Below are 19,624 nucleotides of genomic sequence, written 5' to 3'. Positions count from 1 at the left end.
GACCGGCGAGCAGACATCAAATGGGTACCGAGCTGTCTCTGTCAGAACTGAGAAAAGGCCTCAAAATACAGAACACAGAGGCTTGTTACATTTTGTTCCACCTAGGTTTGTCAAAACATAGGGTTATTCAGTGTGTACACAACCCTTAAGGGGATTTTTTGTTCAGAAAAAAAAGAAAAAAGAAAGAGTAAAGGAACAGACGCACTCTTGAATCCTTAAAGAGTTTTTCTTCAAGGAGGCAATACTCTGCATATGTTTACTAAAAACCTTTACTTTTTTCTGAAATCGAGATACTTTGAAGGCAGATAAAACAAACCTCTTCTCTACGAGACTGATCTTGTCTTTATGATGTTAGAAATAATTGATAAACAAGCCTTCTTTTCTGACCTGTCACATATTCAGGGTCAGTAATTCTTTAATCACTGAGTCAGTTCCACCAGGAATCCCTGCTACCGTTCAAGTTCACTCTTCTCCTTCTCTCCTTAATAAAGCATATTGTATCAAATTAAAAGGTCTTGGCTCCAGGCATCTGCTGTATTGCTGTAACCAATTGCCTTACAAAATATTTACACTGGATAGGGAAAGAAAGTAATTGAATGCCTTTTGAAAAATGAGAACCATGTTATATACAAAGGTCCAACTTTGAAAAGCTTCTGTAAACTTCTTACATTTTGAGAACATATGTTAGCAAAGGATAAAAAAAAGAATCCTAAACTTTTTAAAGAAATCACAGACTGCAGAGCGTTAAGAGGAATATTCTGGATGTTTCTCTCTTTCAAAGAGAGTTGTTCTTTTCTTGTTTTCTTTTTTGTAATTGTTTTCCTTATGTAAGCTATAGTCATTTACTTTCAGATGCTGTACTGTATGTTTTGAACATTGAGATTTGTTTTTAAGGTTCTTATTAAAAAAAAAACAATTTAACTGGGTTATAGCCAATGTTATTACTAATCAGTAAACAACTATGTTTTTTCCTAAAAAAAAAACCCCGATTTGTTTCCTTTGCTCTATTGTAAAGTAGACTGGAATGTAGATAAAAATCACATACTGTGGTATTATTTGGTGCAATTAAAGTGTACTTAGTATAACACATAGGTCCATCCTTTCAGAACTAACACTACCCTGGTGGTTCATGCATTACTGCACCACCGCCCAGGACTCTAATCAAGGTATTAAACTGCAATCTGCATAACTTCAAACGAGCGACGATTCTGATTCTTTTAGGTTGCACCTGGTGTTTCTTTGGCATTTTCAGTCAGAAAAAAACATACAGCATCACTACCTAGAATTTAAAAACATGGAAGGAATACATCTTTATCTTTTGGTGATTTCACTCAGTATTAGACAAGCAACGCGTTGCCGGCCCTGATTATGGAGAGTTACAATGCTGCAGGTCACCTTTAAGTCGTTAATTTCTAAGCACTTGGAACAATTTCATTTTGAGCACTGAAGCAGGCAATTGATTTAATTAAGTAGTTCAGAGATCATTTGAGATGAAACTTCCAACACCCTAGCTCTCAAAGACCACAGTTGGCCGTTCCTGACTTAATTGAACTAATAAAGTTGAAATTAATGAAAGAATTTGCGTGTGCTCCAAACCTCTGTGAACTGGGGGGAGGGGTGATTAAGGGGTGACCAAAGAGCTGCTTGATTTGGGCTTTCCTGGGCCAGGGCTGGCCACGCCTCTTTCACACATGTGCTTGAGAAGTGGGAAATGTGTGAGCACACGGTATGGCAAACACTGGACATGACCATATACAGAACGTGGGTTTTTCATGAGAATCTTTATTACTCGAAGTAGAATTCTATGATCCAATACATCAACAATTCCACTGAATATTGTGCCAGGAATAATAAACTTGCTCCTTCCAAGTTTCTTACATTGTGATAGGATAATGTAATCTAATATTTAGGGAAGAGATGTTGATTTTTTCCATTTTTTCCATCACAAAGATCACAGCCCAATGGACACGTGTTGTAGTAACAACCTCCACATATAGCACGGGACCTGGGTGGTGGAAGTCTGGAGACTTCATTGCAGAGCGCACCACTCCGAGATCTCAGCCTCAGCACAGAGCAGGACACTCCTGGGACAGCTGGATCTCCAGCCTCTGCCTCCAGAACACTGCAGTGTCGGTCCTCCAGGTGGCAGTGGTGCGCAGTCAGATCATGATAAGAGGAGACTGCCCTGAAGCAAGTCTCTTGGATGTAGACTGTGCTCGTCTTTGGTTCTTCTAACCAAAGAACCAAACTAAATTAGGCTGATGGCCATTCCCACATTGGGGTGAAGAAGGGAAGGGAATTTCCAACTGAAAAAAAAACATAAAAAAATACAGAGTATGTAAGGAATTAATCATATCATTAAATGTAATCATCTCTTGGAGTCTTTATTGCATGACAAGTGTGGGATGCACCAGGTTTTATTTCCAGTAATAAATAAATATTCATTCCTCTGGAATCCACTGTTGTGCTATGCTCCAAGAAAATGACAAGAAATGAAAGAGACAAAAAATGAAAAAAATGAAATTTTCAGTGAAAAAACATAGGATGAAAAACACAAAGTAATCTACAGTTTTATAGTTACGTGTGAAGAGCTGTGTTGTCTTTGGTTACATATGAGCCTTCTTCAATTATATCAGTTCCAGTCCTAAGACTGCTAAAAAAATAAGCGTAATCATGAGATAACAATCATGAGCCTAAGCCAATGACTTAATCATATAAACTGACACAGCTACAAAATAATTAAATTCTATATAGACCATACTCAGCAATGAGGATTTGAAATGATGCAATGATGATAAGAATAATCCCATTTTAAAATATTTCCACCAGAAGGATATCTAAAGAAAAACAAAGCATTAGCTAATAACAATTAGATATGTTCTATTGTTTAAGGGATGTCACTGTACAGGCATTGAAACTAGAAATAGACAACATAAACACAACAATATAGCTCATGAAATTTTCCAGATTTAACAGAGGAAGAAAGAAAGGAGCAGACTGATCACTTCACCTCCAGCTCTTCCTTCTCTGACCCTACAGGGCACTGAAAACAAAGTCATATCAGCATTTCTCCATCATCATCCGGCAGTTTAAAGCTGAACAAACTTTTTCCGAAGTAGACGAGCTCACAAAAAGTAAGGTAAAATCAGCAAATCATCTGATGAACTAATTACTAGGAGTAGTAGATGATCATCAAGGAGGAGCTAACAGGAAATTGTTCAGATTTAAAGAGTTTCGGAAATGTCTTAGAGCACCTCACCCAGTCTGCATCTTCCGCTGTGACAGATGAGCGAGAGCCCATGGGAGCTGACTTCATGGTGTTTCCCAGTTTGGGATCATTAAGAAGCAGCTGCCGTGGCCAAAGGGAGTCACTGTAAGCTATGTGGTATGTTGGTCTGTTACCAGGGAAATATGGATCTAAAGTATCTCTAGTTTGCTGGTCGTCCAACTTTGTGTTTTTCCTCCTCATATTTTTAATTTCTAATGCAAGGATATACTACAGGGCAGGAAATGCTGTAACCAAAGCTGTTCGCCAAGTCCTACATGTTTATTGATACCACACTTTTAAGAAACGTTGCTGCATTGGGAGTACATTGTTTTGTTTATTTTTAAAGTCAGAGTTGACTGTTTATACAGTATGTGTGTTTACTGAGCTGTAAGCACACCTTTTTATTCTAAAGATAAAGTGCAGGAGTTTACTCTTTATTTGACCCTTAATAAGAATTTATTGGGATATACGGTGCTCCCTACTCCTTGCCCCCCAGTAGTTCCTGGCCTTCAGAAGGCTTGTGTGCTAAAACAAGTTTAAAATGGTAAAAATGTATTTTGTTTTTGGTTTTCATACATTTAAATATACATCGTAATACACATTTCTTCATGGGGCAGTGTGGTGGCTTTGTTTCTAAGGATCAGCGCCTGTGGCTGGGAGGTTGCTGGTCCGAATCCCGCGGCCGGCAGAGGAATCCTACTCCGTTGGGCCCCTGATCAAGGCCCTTAACCCCAGCTGCTCCAGGGGCGCTGTATAAATGGCTGACCCTGCGCTCTGACCCCAAGCTTCTCTCTCCCTGTCTGTGTGTCTCATGGAGAGCAAGCTGGGGTATGTGAAAAGACAAATTCCTAATGCAAGAAAATTGTATAAGGCCAATAAAGTGATCTTATATACTTCAAACTGTTTGGCATTGTGAGATACGCATTGCCTACAGGTTCACGATCAAAACAAATCTATTCAAGTTAATGTACAATAATTTTTACACTTTTTAATGTAATTGACAAGACTGGTCTAGAATTGACCATACATTTCTTTTAGTTTATCAATTGACAAAGTGGATATGTCAAATCTGACAAAGAAAATAAAAACAGTTATACACCTATCAATGATGCTTCAACAGACCTCTTCACAGGGTCCATGTCAGAAGTAATAATCAGAGCAGTGACATGTACTGTAATGCTTGTACTGTATACACCAGAAGTTTCACTCTCAGAAAGAAATGAAAGAAAGAAATGCTGCTTTTCAGTACAAGAGCATGGAATTGTGCATGGGAGGTTAAAACTGTCTGTTGTCTGGAATTCCATTTTAATGGAATAGAATGAAAACGTTTAAAGTAAAGCCTGTTTCTTTTTTTCTTACCAGTACTGAATTCCCAGATGGGAGCTGGAAAATATTTATCTAATATTTACAGGTGTTCAATGCAGAAAGCCTTGTAAAATTTGTATCCAACTCAATGTGTCATAAGTCAAAGTTCTGATAAGTAATACATTTTAAAAAAGAAATCTCACATTAATTTTATTGCAGAAGGGATGTCTTATTGAACTTGATTCAGACTTAATTCTGAAAATTATGAGATAAGAATGTTATTGCTACTACATACTGGACTGGCTTTTAGGTGGACTCCAAGAGATAATGGGCATTCAAGCAATTTAAAAATGAGCAGCACCACCCACTGAGTGTGATGCAAACATTTTTAATTACGTAATTCTGAATGCTTCTCCAAACTTTTACAGCACGATACTTAATCACCTTCTGCAAGACATCTGGGTGGCTAAATACATAAGTAGAAAACAAAACAGGCTGATGGAAAAAAAGTCTGAAAAGATTATGAAAGTTAACAATTGTATGACAAAATGCTGTCTTATTAATCAAAAGGAAAGCCTGACAGCAGTGGAAAATCCATAAATCCTTTTCAGGATTGGTCAATAATTTGCATATTGTAGGTTTTTAAACACTGTTGCTGCAGAATTCTGAACAAGATTGATTCACCAATGAATATATATAGTGTATATAAAAATTCTGGTATGCTTTACATAGCATTAAGACTAGGAATCAAAGATTTCATACTTATTTCACAGCTCAAATTCAAAGGATGCTAATAGCTGTCAGAAATCCCCATTATGGGCTAACGTATAATTTGTAGAAGTCAAGTAGCTCATTTTTCTGCAGGTAAGATGGAAGCCCGGTAGAGCAATTATTTCAGAAAGACAACTTCATCCAAGCTGCCTGCCAACCCACAGAAAAAAAGAGCTGGAAATGCATAATTCAACAGGAAGTAGCTGTCACAGTCAGGTTTTTGTATGTTCTCACTAATTTAAGGCATATCAATATAGGCATTAGTTAATAATCAAATGTTTGTTCATTTGCTAAATTATTCAATCTACCCTTAATGGTTTCCATGAAAAAAATTGAATAATTTAAAATAATTTAATTTCAAATAATGAAATTAAACATATTGAGTTTGAACCAACCAAAAGGAAGGAGAAACCCTCTAGAAATATAATCTTAGTTATCAGCAAGAACAGGGAGTGGTTTATATCCCATAAGGTTTTTAAATATTTGCAGGCTTCCTCTGAACTTACGCTGAGCGCCATATGAAAGTGAGAGTGAACACAATACTCCAAAGACTCCTCCAGCTTTCAAAAGGGTTGTAATCTGACAACCGGGCTGTTCTGGCCAGAACAGGTAAAGAAATGCTTTCATGTGCCCCTCGTTCACTGCCACTGAGAAAGACCATTCATTTGACTGAGGGTTCTTATTATTTTGGCTATACAAATACAGTTAGAGTGTATGGTGCACCTGAACAATAAGGTCTATTCCTAAACACATAATCATAATCATAATCTAATGCTATTGTAAAACTCTGTAAATTGAATTAGGAAATTGAATTGTGTCGAATTATAATGATCAACTTATCTCAAAAAAGAGTTTTGATTTTTATTTATGCTTTTGATTTTTTTAATTACTTTTTACTACACAAGAGTCCAAAACCCTTCACACCGAAGTCTGGGCCAACACTCAATGTGACCTATACCGTATGTTCAATACTTCATGTGGCAAGTTAGAATTCCAAATTTGTTTTCATTTTGCTCATCTCTACAAACCACTAATTAAAGGAAGGTGTCTAAAGTCATTTAGGGATCCAAACTGAGAGTAAAACTGGAATCAGTTCATTGCTAGTTCCTGAGTCTAATGTGCAGTTATTCCTTCAGAAAGAAAACAATAAGACCTTGAAGCACTTGTAGATAAAATGTGTTTCTACTGCAAGAATTGCATTTCTTACTTCCTCATTGTATGATATATCATTAGTCTACACATTAGGTTATCCTAACGTTCAAGGTCTTTCCTGATTCAGAACTATTCCTCATTATATATCCTTGACAATTTTGTCCTCAAGCACAAACTAGATTATTAACTCAGCTTGTGCAGTCCTTTTCAAAAAGGCTGAAATATGATCCCAAACATCAGGCAGACATACTGTAGAATCACATAGAAATAGACATTTAAGAATAACTTTATTCAGTTATGTCAGAACAATCACAAAACATCAAAAATCCACAAATAAAAATCCCCCAAAATAATTTTTAAATAGATAAAAGAACAACCAACCTCAGATTTCCATTGAATAAATACATAAATCAAAATACACATATAACATCAAAAATTGATACTTTCCCTTTTTGAAATGACCTTTGACAAGCTGAGAAAAAGCAAAACCCTACCCAGGGTAAGATTGTTCAGACATCTCCATCTGTTGAAACATCTTATAATAAACAGATAGCATCAATTATAGAAATCTGAAAACAAAGCACTCTTTTAAATTATCTATCAATTAAATCAATCAATGGCCTACTCTATTTTCTAACCTCTCTGATGTTCATTCCTAAAGTTGTTTAAATTGGATCCTCAAACCTAGCATACCACTCTGCTTTCCAAGGAATGCTTTCATTGCAAAAGAATGCCTTTCTGTCAAATTCTTTCACCAAAAATCCTGTGCTACCCCTTCTGCACTGTGCCATATCTTCGCCTCCACTTGTCAGTGACGCTGGTCTGTGTGCTTTCAAGAAAGGTCTGCTTGAGGACGCCATTGTTCCCAGAGTGGACCTTGTTTTACTCTCTCGTACCCAGTTCTACAATGTCCTCATTGTTAACGGACCTATGGGAATTCCCTTCCTCCCCAGCCACAGGGGAGTCAAGTCCTTTGCTTGCGTCTCCTATTCTAGTCCAATGTCTCCATTTCCCTTTAAAGCCCTGTGCAGTGCCTCGTATTAAATGGAGTTTTTGTAATAGTCATTGAGGTCAATTATGTCCTGATCTCATTCCGTTTTATAATCTGTGACTTTCCTCTACAGCACCTACTGTAATGTCTCCTTGTTAAGTTTAAATGCTTTACATTTACAGTAGCCTACAGAACTATTTGATTGGTTGTTAAGTAGTCAGACTTCTATATTTTCCCGTGCTTAATGTTGCATTATTGTTATTATTCATGTGAATTCGAATTATAAATTAATGTGCAGTTTTGTTAAATCTGCAAATGTCTGTCTGCCAGATCATCCTTCATTTCTGACAATACAAAATAGGATAACAAAAATATCTGATTCCTTTGAAGTTAAATGAGATTTAGGCATACAGTTACTGTACATCATTAGACAGTAATCATTAGATTACACACTTACACACATACACACATAAAAAGCTGGGTATTTATGAAAACAATAAAGAGACACGTTTATAATAACCTCATGCAACAACTGAATAACACATTATTGTTTTGTTCTGTATTTAGTTTACATAATAGCAGAGATAATGCCCTTGTTCAGCACAGTTTAAACAACTTTATATCAATTACTAGCCAACAATAAGACATGTTGGAGTTAAAAGGACAGATAAAAGAGGTGTTTGGCTGATTATCAGGGATTTAAGGGACAAATGTGCCACAGCATTTTGTAAAACCAAAAAGAACAGAAGCATAGCCCTTTTATTGCTCCTGCAAAGAGACTGTTGAATACAAAAATTATGATCATTTTTTTAGTAAAATGGTAGAGGTCTTTGCCTGTCGTGGACTGTAAGCAAGCATTCCACCTCCACTATGCCGGCTCTTTAACCACAGACACGTGTGTATTGGGCTTGTACAGCTGCTTGTGAGGCAGGTTCACTACAGTACATGTTGTAGACCAGACGGTGCACTGAGAAATAAGAGATGAGGATTTCTGTTCCTGGTGGATCTTAGGCTCTCTGATTTGAAAGATGATCATTCATACAGTCTGTAATGGTAAGCCCAATCGTCTCCTTTGAGTCTACAATAATATATGTAGCAGGTTGATGGTGAGACAGAAGGCAGGGCACTAGCATTCAGTAAGCATGAAATACAGTTCAGGACTATGGAAGAATGAAAGACTGTTTCTCATTCATTGTACAAATATACTTTATTTTATTGTACATTTATGCACTACATAGTGTCAACTCAATTCAAAAGAAACATGAAGCAATAACATGAAAAATTAAATAGAAAAAGTCAAACCAGTTAATAAACACAATCTCAGTACTATCTGATGCATAATTACTTTATAACCAAAACTGAGTTTTTTATTCTTTATCCTACTTGCTAACTGCTGATGTAGTAAAGCTCTGTGTGCTGTCCGTTAAGTGTTAAAGCCCTGACCATGTCTATGCACTCCTCTTACAGCCTCCAGACAAACCCTGCTTCAGGCCCCTGACCAGTGCAGTTAGTGGGTTAAACAGTTTTGGTTTCACATACTTTACAAAGCTGCAGTGAATGCATGATACCTCATTCATTTTGTTCCAAGGCACCTGACACAGCAGTCAGCATGCACAGCATCAGCAGGGCTACACTATCTCCTCTGCACCCTTTCACCACTTCCTTTTAAGCCTTACAATATTGCGCCCTTGATGTTTTCCTTGTGCCCACATGCAAAGCTATCATTATCTATGCCTCTTGACAATCCTCCCTGCCATCTTTCTTACATCCTCAGCTCTTGCCTAAGGCTAGAACACAACTGTATGGTTGATCTTGTCTCCTTTACATACTCCTCTGTCATGCTCTTCAAGTGTGTTCTTTAGCAGCAACTCTGTGGCAGACCTGATAGACACCTCTGCGGCTCCAATTTTTTCTTCACACTGGAGCAGAAAATGAACAAAACACTGGTTTTGCTAAAAAATAAAAGCAAAAATAAAAATGAATAAAAATTAACCGCAGTATGCCGTTATCAAATGGAAATCCAAAATACATAACATTTAAAGTTATTTACTTTAAATTTAAATAACTTTTGAAATGATAATTAAAAAGTATTTGGATGTACTGTAGCTAAAGTGTAAAAAGCCTTCTTATTGATACAGTTTAAGAAGTAATCATTTGAAGAGGCACTGTATTCCATTAAAGGTGATTCAAAGAGCTTCCTGAAACTGAATGAGCTGGATGGACCAAACAGCCTCCTTTCGTTTGTAAGCATTTTTATGGTCTTATGTTTAAATTTGTATACATTAAGTACTGTAGGTAGGCAAATATTGACGTCAATGCACACTAAACCGTAGATACAGCAGATGCATATGGCTTTTTCTCCTGGAAAAGGGAATTTACCTAGTATGGCTAAACAATGAAATGTTTATTAGGTTGTACAGTATGTATGTAGCATTTATGTATTTCTGCAAATATGTACTGTCAATTACATCAGTTAACTGCTTTCAAAATTACATCATACTGCTGCTTTTCAGAATTCAAAAGTTTTCTGTTGTCAGCACCCTATCAGGTGAGTAAATACTAAAGATATTTGGCTTACGGTTACAAACAACTGGAACAGGACGGTCCAGTTTTGATTTTCCTTCTTTCCTGGGGACACTGTGTACCGCTCCAACAGCCTCTTGGAATGATGCCCAGGAACAGGAATCCTTACCCTCTGCTGCTCGTGATTGGGTGCTTGCAAAGAGGCTGTTGCTCAGAATCTGAAGCAAAACAGGCTGTGGTCCCCCAGAGTCCAGCGCACTCTATTCCGCTCACTAGAATAGCTGGCCCCAGGGCACTCCTTCAGGTCGCTGGGTGAGTCCTGTAGTCCAGACATCACTGGTTCCAGCCTGGGCCTGGTCAATAGCTACTGTATCTGTGGCTGGGATTCCCCGTGCAGCACTGCACTCTTGGATGAATAGGTGTGGCTGAGCTATAGTTTCCCTGGCTTGTCCTGCCACAGCAACCTGTGATATCAGTGAGAGACTTGCAGTGGAGCCGGCAGCATGCCAAATGACTCAAAAGTGGCTCAGGTAGGCAAACATTATCAGAGGAGCATGTACTGTACACAGGTCCTCAACCTTACTGCTCGGGACAGAAGTTGTAGCTGTAATCTGAATTGAAACAACGGGTGATTCCAAATTAGGAGGCTGTAAAATAAAGGCCTTTTGATTAAATAATGTTTGGCCTAGAGAAAATAATTACTTACTATGTAATAAGTGATTTTACGATGTTCTCAATGTTATCTTCTTATTCTAGAAAGTATAAAAAATACCAGGACAAATTGGTTATTTATTCATCTTAACCATTCAACTAATTCTGTGCTAAATTTTATGGGGTTTAGGGGGTGAAATGGTCACATTTTCTTTCCATTTTATTTACCAACTTAACGTTCTTTTGCTAAAAGAAATACAATTGAATAAACCTTTTTGGTAATTTGCACAAGAGAAGGAAATCTAAATTAGTGGGATAAATTAGCAGAGGAGAATATTATCCCATTTCTTCAATTCCCTGTTACTTAATGTTTATTCAAGCAACAATTACCAGTAAATGCAATTAAACTGTGCTGAGGTTTTAGTTACATTAATATCATATAGAGTATCCACCAGGAAATTAGAGTTTTGTCTCTAAATTGTGCATTACAAGTAAGTGGTTATTTGTAATTTAACTCCATATTTTCAAATAGACTTTCAAGTTAGTATTCCAACTGCACCTCCTTCGTTTCCTCGCAGTTACTGTACATACAGTATAGCACAAAACCTCCCTCTGTCATAGATACAACTATAGGTTTATTATTAAAAAAATAAACACGTTCTTTAAATTAACATACGTAAAACAAATTTGACAAGCTGGTTGATAATAATATGATATTATTATTGATATGAATGATAGTTTATACCTCATTCAGAATTAGATGCCCCTGATTTGGATCCCCATCACAGCAGCAGCAGACTGGGAACACCACCTGATTTCGGGAACGCCATGTCATGGTGACACTGTCCCAGCCTCACACCTGTGATCTTCACAGCTCCTTCCTCAGTGCCCATCACAGTGACATCAGAGTGAGGCTTGGGCAGGCGACTTTGTGCTTTTCTTTCTCAACAGAGATGCAGGCTGCCAGCTGTGACAAACAGGCCGCTGATCTCTGTGAGAAACAAGCCTGGAAAACCCACGTGCCGTTCGATCAGCTGATGGTTCATCTAGCCCAGTGGGCTTGCACAGGGGTCAATTCACGGGAGACGCTGAACGTCAGGAGGGAAAATACATTTAAATGGTCCATGTTTCTTTTTCTGGGCAAACATATAGACCCTAATGCTTAAGAAGATATATCTGATAAATCTTAATATAAGTAAAAGGAGGAATTACAATAGAAATCTGTTTAGATTGTTCCATCTCCTATGCATTGCGATAAGGCAAGAGTTAATTAACATTCATTCCCGTAATATTTTTGTTTATTTTCTATATAAAACTTGAGGTTCACCAGAAATCATCAATGTACAGTCAAAAAGTCTCCAGACACTTTTGTCATACAAGAGGACAGCTTTGCAGTAGTATCAGTTTTTCATGGAGTTTTTCATGGAATTGACATGGGTACAATTATACACTATGAAATTCAGTAATTATTCATTGAAACCCCAAATATGTGGGATACTTCTCAATATATTAAATGAGGGAGTACACATCTTTAGGAAACGCAAATCAGCATTTTTTCATGAGTATGAATACTTTCAAATATGAGATATTTTAAAATACTCACCAAGCTCAATATTAACTTGCACGATGGACTGCAAGGTATGTATGACAAAAACTATGAAATGACGGAAATCTTTTAGTTAAGATCAACTTCAGGTTGTGAGGGATTTTGAATAGCCTTTGAGTCTGAGAGCACTGGCACTGGGATTCAATATCTGTAATCATATGTGGTCGGTTCCTAGTAGTGTTCATAATTCATTTGGATATAAAAATGCAATGAAATACTGCTTAGCTGAGGCTGTACTGGAACTGTCATGAAATTTGCCATTCACAATGAGATTTAAGATGCATGAAAAAGTTTCTTTCATTAAGGTCTCTGTCCTTAAACATCCTCCTCACTGTTGAATGGCTTCATTAAAGTCTTAGATAATTTTAGATTTTAGAAAACATCTGGGAATTGCATTGTAAGCAAAGCACATGGAACACAAGTTACAACACAATAACTCAAGCTGCATAAAACTTAGGCAAATGTAGCAGTTTTCCAAATAGTAATTAAAGCTCACACCTGAAGAAGGCTCCACAGCTGAAACGTTGTATTTTCTTTCTTCTATTTTCAGCATGGAATAAGCCTATTACTTGTTCCTTTGCAGCCTACGCATGCTGACGCAGCTCCCCACCTGAACTACTACAACCCCTCAAGAATATTTCTTTCACTGTCATTAGTTACTGGAAGCCCTATTCACAATATCAATTGTGAAGGTGTTCTTAAGTTCAGTAAAATTACAATGGGTAAAAATAAAAGTCCATTTCAGCAGCTGTTTACAAACAGTAAGAGTGCATCATATTCTCAAAATAAGATGCTGCGGAGGAATCCTGCTCTTCATTGGGCTACAGGTAAAAAGACAGACTGCATGGGACCTACTTCCTGACACGAAACAAAATCAGAGGCATCAGTGTTAACATCAATCCCATAAACCGTGGTGCCATTGCTTTCTTTAAATCAGGCCGGTCAGGTCAGAAACGTTGTAGGCAGAGAGAGCTTGAAGAGCACATGCTCCCTGCAATGCACATCCACTTTTATGTGCAGAAACGTGAGCACAGATCACACAATCCAGTGCAGGAGGGCTGACTGCACCAGGCGAGGGAGGAGACAGGGGCTGTGGACTGAGATAATAAAACTGAGCTGAAGCCTTTTAAAGCAACTGAATAATTCTTATGGGGGATATTAACCCTGGGCTCCCACCAAAAGCTGAAATTTGTTTGTACTGGAACCACAGAGAAATGATTATTCTGCTTTAATTACTATTTGGAAAACTGCTACATTTGCCTTAGTTTTACACAGCATGTTTATGCTTTTAGGGTTTGCAAAAAATGCTCCATAATATTCTAAATGATGCTTTTGACTTTATGAATGTGAAGAACAGACAAAGAAGCTACATTTAATAATTTGATAATTAATTAATAATTATACCTATATTTACATTTATTGATGTGCAGTGTGAAAAAATCAAACTATAGAATATAAAAAATAACTGGTTTATCTGGTTTTGCACTAAATTCCAACTACATCTTTACAAATTATTAATATTAATTTTATGCATTCCTTTAAATATTGTTATGAATGTTGGTCTTTCAGTCTCTCCTACAGATATCTGTAATATGGCCTTAAGTAGATAAAGAAATGGAAATAGAATCATATTAAAGTTTAAAAAAATCCGCAATCCATCATGTGCTACTGTGATATATGTACTATTTTTATGATACATTGTGCTGTTTTTCATGGATTTAGGATATCTGCAGTGTGTCATATTTCATTTAGTTAAATGTCAATGAAAACTCTGCACACTTTTTGTTCGTTTTTATCTTGCACTTCACTTAAATGCTTCTAGAATGTTTTTAAAGCTGTATCCTGAACATATTTGCCTGTGTTTCGACTGTGTGCATTTAATAACCTGCACATATTATAAAAGTAAAAACATATAGAAGACAAACAGTATACAGCAGATCTTAAAGCCAGACCTTAACGTGACAAAGGATGACTAGATAAGATGAGTTTCTCGTTTTCATTTGTAAAGAAATGGAACGTTTCTCTCGGGAACGAACGAAAGGAGGGGTTTACACTGAGGTATGGAAGTTCTTTTTTTCTCTGTTTCATTTTCCTCTTTTCCACAGTAGACACTTTGCCAGATTTCATGTCTCTAGATTTTATTTGGATATCAGTTTCAAGAATATTGGAGTATGTTGGGAAATTTCTTTTATTGCCAACCAAAAGCATATTGTTTACAAACCAAGCCATCAAAATTCCCATATGCACTGCAGATTTTTTTACATGTATATTCCAGCAGAGAACTACAGGAAGTGTGGTTACAGAATATCTAAAATAAAAGGAAAGAACTGATGAGCATTCTGGAACAAAGTTCGTAATCCATCAACAGTTTTTCCTGCGCAAGCTTCAAATTACCTTTTCTCCTTTTGAATAGCACCATGTTTATCCACCTAGGAAAGCCTGAATTATCATCTCTAGATTTAATGCTGCAATTTCTGATTTCAAGAGACCTTGTTTTGTAATATTCAGTAAACCTGTCCTTAATTACTGCATGCAATGTACTGTACAGTATATAGCAACATTTTAGTATTTAAATGGTGCTGGCCTATACAATACAATCAGGTCTTATTTTTACCCTGAGAAACAATACAGATCAGTATTCCTACAGTAGTAAGTCACATTGTATGACAGATTTCCTTACAAAATTCGGGTGACGCCACCCACAAAAATGTAGAAGACAAAAGGAGACTGCGCATTTCTTTATTGTTGTTCTCAACTGCTAAATGATGTGATCGCTCTTGAGAGGAATGCGCACTTCATAGTCCTAAAATGAGACAAAAGGCACCTCAGTGTGTGCGCGTGTATCCTCTGCAGTTACAGGGCGATCTTTCCTGAAGCAGCCTTGAATGAGCAGTGCATAAAAAAGAGGGGGAAAAAAAACAACTTTTGCAACCTTGGTGTCTCCTTTAAGATTTACAGCCATGCAGCTTCCCTTTTTAGCAAATTAAACTTTGTGTCAAGGCTGAAAATTAAATCCAAGCCTCCGCGCCCCGTGCGCAGGAGGAACAAATTGGCACCACATGCCGACAGTCAAGCAGCAATGATAGGAAGCAGAGGGAAGCACAAGGCTTCCAAGTCGAGGGGAGTCGAGGGGAGCCACTGGTCAAAATCCACGGGGATCTGCGCTCAGTTCCATTTAAACTCAGATATAGAAATCCTTTTTGTTATTGAATGGGATTTGAAAGATTATAAAGTTGTCAAAATAAAACATTTCGAGGGGCTTTTTACATATCATATAACTTTCCAAGATAATTTATGCCTACACGGTTTTTGAAGATATGTAAAACACTCTCCCTGTAGCCTTTGACTAACATGCATTAAGTCACTCTTTCTGCTGGCCGGCCTCCCTTGTTCTGGACGTTCCTCTAACATGTTAAGCATCAGGATAAACAACGTGCATTGCAAGCTGTTCATCAGAGCAAAGGAAAATATTTCGACACGAGAGCAAATTTCCAAGTTTTTTGTTTATTGCTCTGGGGCACCATATGTCATATGGTGTTGTATGCCATAGGTATTTCTGGTATAAAACACAAAAATAAAAAATGCAGAAAGTGTATGAAAAGAATAGATACGTATCATGCTATTTAATTCCATTCATCAAAACTGGATTGGTTTACTTTTTCTTAAATAGGAATAAAACTATAAAGGCCATCATGTGCAATTCTCAGCCCTGAGTGTGTGCCTTGGAAACCACCAAATTTATATTTTTTTTAAATCATTAAAAAGGAAAAATAACAAGAAATATTTACTTCAGAAATGTTCTTAGAGTGCTTTGTTTATTTTGCAGATTGAGGTTTGGCTGAAAGGAACTTCTGTCCCCTGGACGACAGTGTGTTGTTCGTGTCCTTCCTTGTCAGTGAAAATAAGCGCGGTGCGTCACGAGAGCACACGCAGCTCTGTCGCTGAAGCCTGGCTGAAAGTATCACTGACATGAGTCTTTTCTTAGACTTCCTAACACAAACTACATTTACAAATTGGAGCTCCATTTTAATTATTAAACTATAAACTCTCAGCATACTAAACTCTGCATTTAAAAACCCATGCCTTTTATGGTTGTACTGTAAGTAAACATAGAGAATCTGTAAGCTATTAAAATAGAATATCTCCCATTATTTCCCATACTGTACACTTACATATCTATATTTTTTAGTTACAGGAGATGAAGAATTTTCTTTTGACAACACACATTGTTGTATTTTATGCTTTACATCGTACAAACTTTGATTTAGAGTATATTACACATCCTTTAACTCTTTAGGTTGTGCACAGTGTGTAAGAAGACCCTCCTATCAAATAATTATATTCGTATATTACCCTTTGCATTTTCTTTTACTGACATTGAATAGCATAAAATGTGGAATTACTGTGTACTCCTGCTGAAACAATCCAAAGCTCGTACATTTTACACATTTCATATCTGCACATGGAGATGAAAGGCATTGGCTTTCTAAGGCACATACTGTAGATTCATCGGTTCTCCATCTGATGTTTAGTCTGGCTTTAAAGACGCCCTTAACACTTATGAAACACTTGGTCACGGATATACTGTACTGTAGGTTGTATACTGTATAATATTCAGGATGATACTGCGTATCACACTTTCAGTGTAAATAGTTCATTTCCAGAATGATGAAGCAATTCTGCCTTTTTATGATTTAAAAAGCATTTGGAGATATTTAATCAACAATCCAATTAAAACTATAACTGTACAACAACAACAAAAAAATACAGTTCAAACAAATTTGAAGGCAAAAATGAAATTAGAAATAAAACAAGTGTAGGAATATACTGCAATTAACAAAACCTCTCCGTGTTTTAACTGGCATATTCCACAACCTATATAACCATGAAAAGAACAGGGAGAAAAGAATGAAAGAAATAATCCTGATCTCTGTGGAAAATGTGTGCAAGTACTGCAGTTGATTTTAGTCACATGTATTATAATTCTCTTAAGATGATATGACCTTATTTCATTTTGGGTTTTTTGCATTATTCAAAGTGGAATATTTTCGATTTTGATTTCATTCAACGTCATGCTTTATTCACAGGTTAAATGCAGCGGTTTCAACTACTTTAATAGCAACAAAAATATGATTATTTTCACAGGGACGCTCTTATCGCCTTTCCAGCTTCGTTTAATGTCTGCATCAGTATTGGAGAGCTCCAAAGCTCTTTAAAATATAGTCTGTTTGGTCTATTTAATGCATTATTCGCTTATGGTATACTTGTACTGTACACATTTTTACATATTTAAAAGCGAACCCAGCGCAGTACAAAAGGGGTAGCACATTTTTTCTCATTTTAAAGGTGTGTCTGTTAATTGAAATCACATGAGAGCTGTCCCAATTTCTCGTTACAGGTGTCTCCTCCACCTTTTACTACAACCCCATTACCTTTTAAAGTTAACGTATCTGCATCATTTGGATTGACAGCAAGTGCAGATTTTCTTTCATTAGCTATTTTTTTCATCCCGTGTTAGATTTTGATCTTGCAGCTTAAACCTCATGCTTTATTTAAGAAGACCAATGAAGGTTCGCGTACTGAAGAACAGCGCTCACATAAAGATTAGTGTTGCTTTAAGATACAGCTGTATCGCGAAGCCGTCAGAATGTATGCATTAAACTGTTTATTTCTGGGGGCATGTTTTACATCGTCACTTGCCCATACATAATGTTTACACTGGTGGTGATTCAATCCAGAAACTGACCAAAAAAAAGAGGCACTGAACCCCGAAATCCTCTGGGATTCCGCATGAATTTTAGGGAATACTTGTTCGGTTGTCGAGCATAATCCGGCTCTGTAACACTTTGTTTAATCAGCACTCATTGTTTTTAAAGTCTGTTTTATTCCCCGTTAACACACTTTTAATTACATTTTAAGTAGGTCTTTATTGGGTTGTATTGGGAGGGAAGTGAATTAGTCTGAAAGTACTGTTAATCCCAAAAAAATTGAACGACACAACATAAATGGTTCTTTAAAAGGTTGTTAGAAATAAACCTGGCTCATTGACTCTGACAACCTAGGACACTATGGGACTCATGAGAATCCTTCTCTCAGAATTTATCAGATATGCCTGGCTCAGGAACAACTACAGAAAGAAATTCAGCAGGCCACAGATTAAATAAAATTTCAGTCTTTATGTATATCTAACAACCAAAGAAGGCAACGGGCTGTAGTATGTTTCTCTGCAAATTAATGTAATCTATTTGGAAAGTCCCTAAAAATGCACAGAGACTGCAGATTGAAATCATGCCGAGCATAAACTGGATAGTTAAAGTGTTTTATTTAGGTGAAATAGCTTTGATTTTTGTGTACATGGACAGGAGCAGCATTGTTCAGAAAAACTGTCAACAAATAGTCATTGCTGTGGAGCAGAGTAGGTGTGAATTATGCAAATGCTCTGACACATACTTGGACAGCTTTTGATAAAGGCATATTCCTGAATCTTACACCAATCCCAACAAAAAAAAACCTACCTTGAGGCATGGACTTATCTTATTTGCAGCTTTTTAAAGTGAGGATTAACATAAGCACCTCTTCTTTTGTATCCCCTCTCAAAATAATTTTATCTACACAGCTCTCAGCTACCTCCTTCATTTATCAGGTAACTGTATATCCTCTTTGTAGATGAAAAGAGCCTTTTCGGATCTCCTTCATTAGCCAGGTTATATTTAGAAATATTGGATTTTGCTTTAAAAAATTAGAGGGGCTCTGCGGTGTGGCCAGCAAAACAAAGCACAGGGGGTGAAAACTGAAGTTCAGCTCAAGAGTTCAAAGGTAAACAGGATGTGGGAATTTAAGTGATTTGGCTGAGGCTCTTCAGGGTCAAGCACTTGTAACTTTGAAGCGAAGCTTTTTTTTTAATTATTTTCCACTATATTCACTTACTAACCACTTGTTTCATTAAGTGAGAGTTTTAAAAAACAATTTTGACATTTTCCTCTCAACATGGGATGAGCCATTTAAGAGTAAAATGTAGTAAAACTTCAGTATGGATAATTTAGAAAATTCTTGTTTTGCACCGTTCCAGGCTTTTAAATCTAATGTTAATCCTGCCCTCTTTAGTCCAATTCCCATAACTGCATTTTTGCAAAAAGTACATTTTACCACTGGCTCTCCCTCTTGGATACTCCCTTCGCCCTCTGGAAATTGCCCATTAAAAGAGTTTTTTGGCAGGAGGGCTGACAGGAAACAGAACAGGAAATGATATAATGGTTCCAGAATTGTGCGTTTCTCCCATGCCCAGCTGCTCCGAGCGTGACCTTACTGTTCACTGGGAAACTGTGAGGTGGCATGTTTGGCCGTTAGGACTTAAATA

The sequence above is a fragment of the Lepisosteus platostomus genome, chromosome 14 (assembly GCF_059453375.1).
Source record: "Lepisosteus platostomus isolate fLepPlt1 chromosome 14, fLepPlt1.hap1, whole genome shotgun sequence".
Lineage (NCBI taxonomy): Eukaryota > Metazoa > Chordata > Actinopteri > Semionotiformes > Lepisosteidae > Lepisosteus > Lepisosteus platostomus.
The sequence above is the reverse complement of the archived record's forward strand: the minus strand, read 5'-3'. Positions refer to the sequence as shown.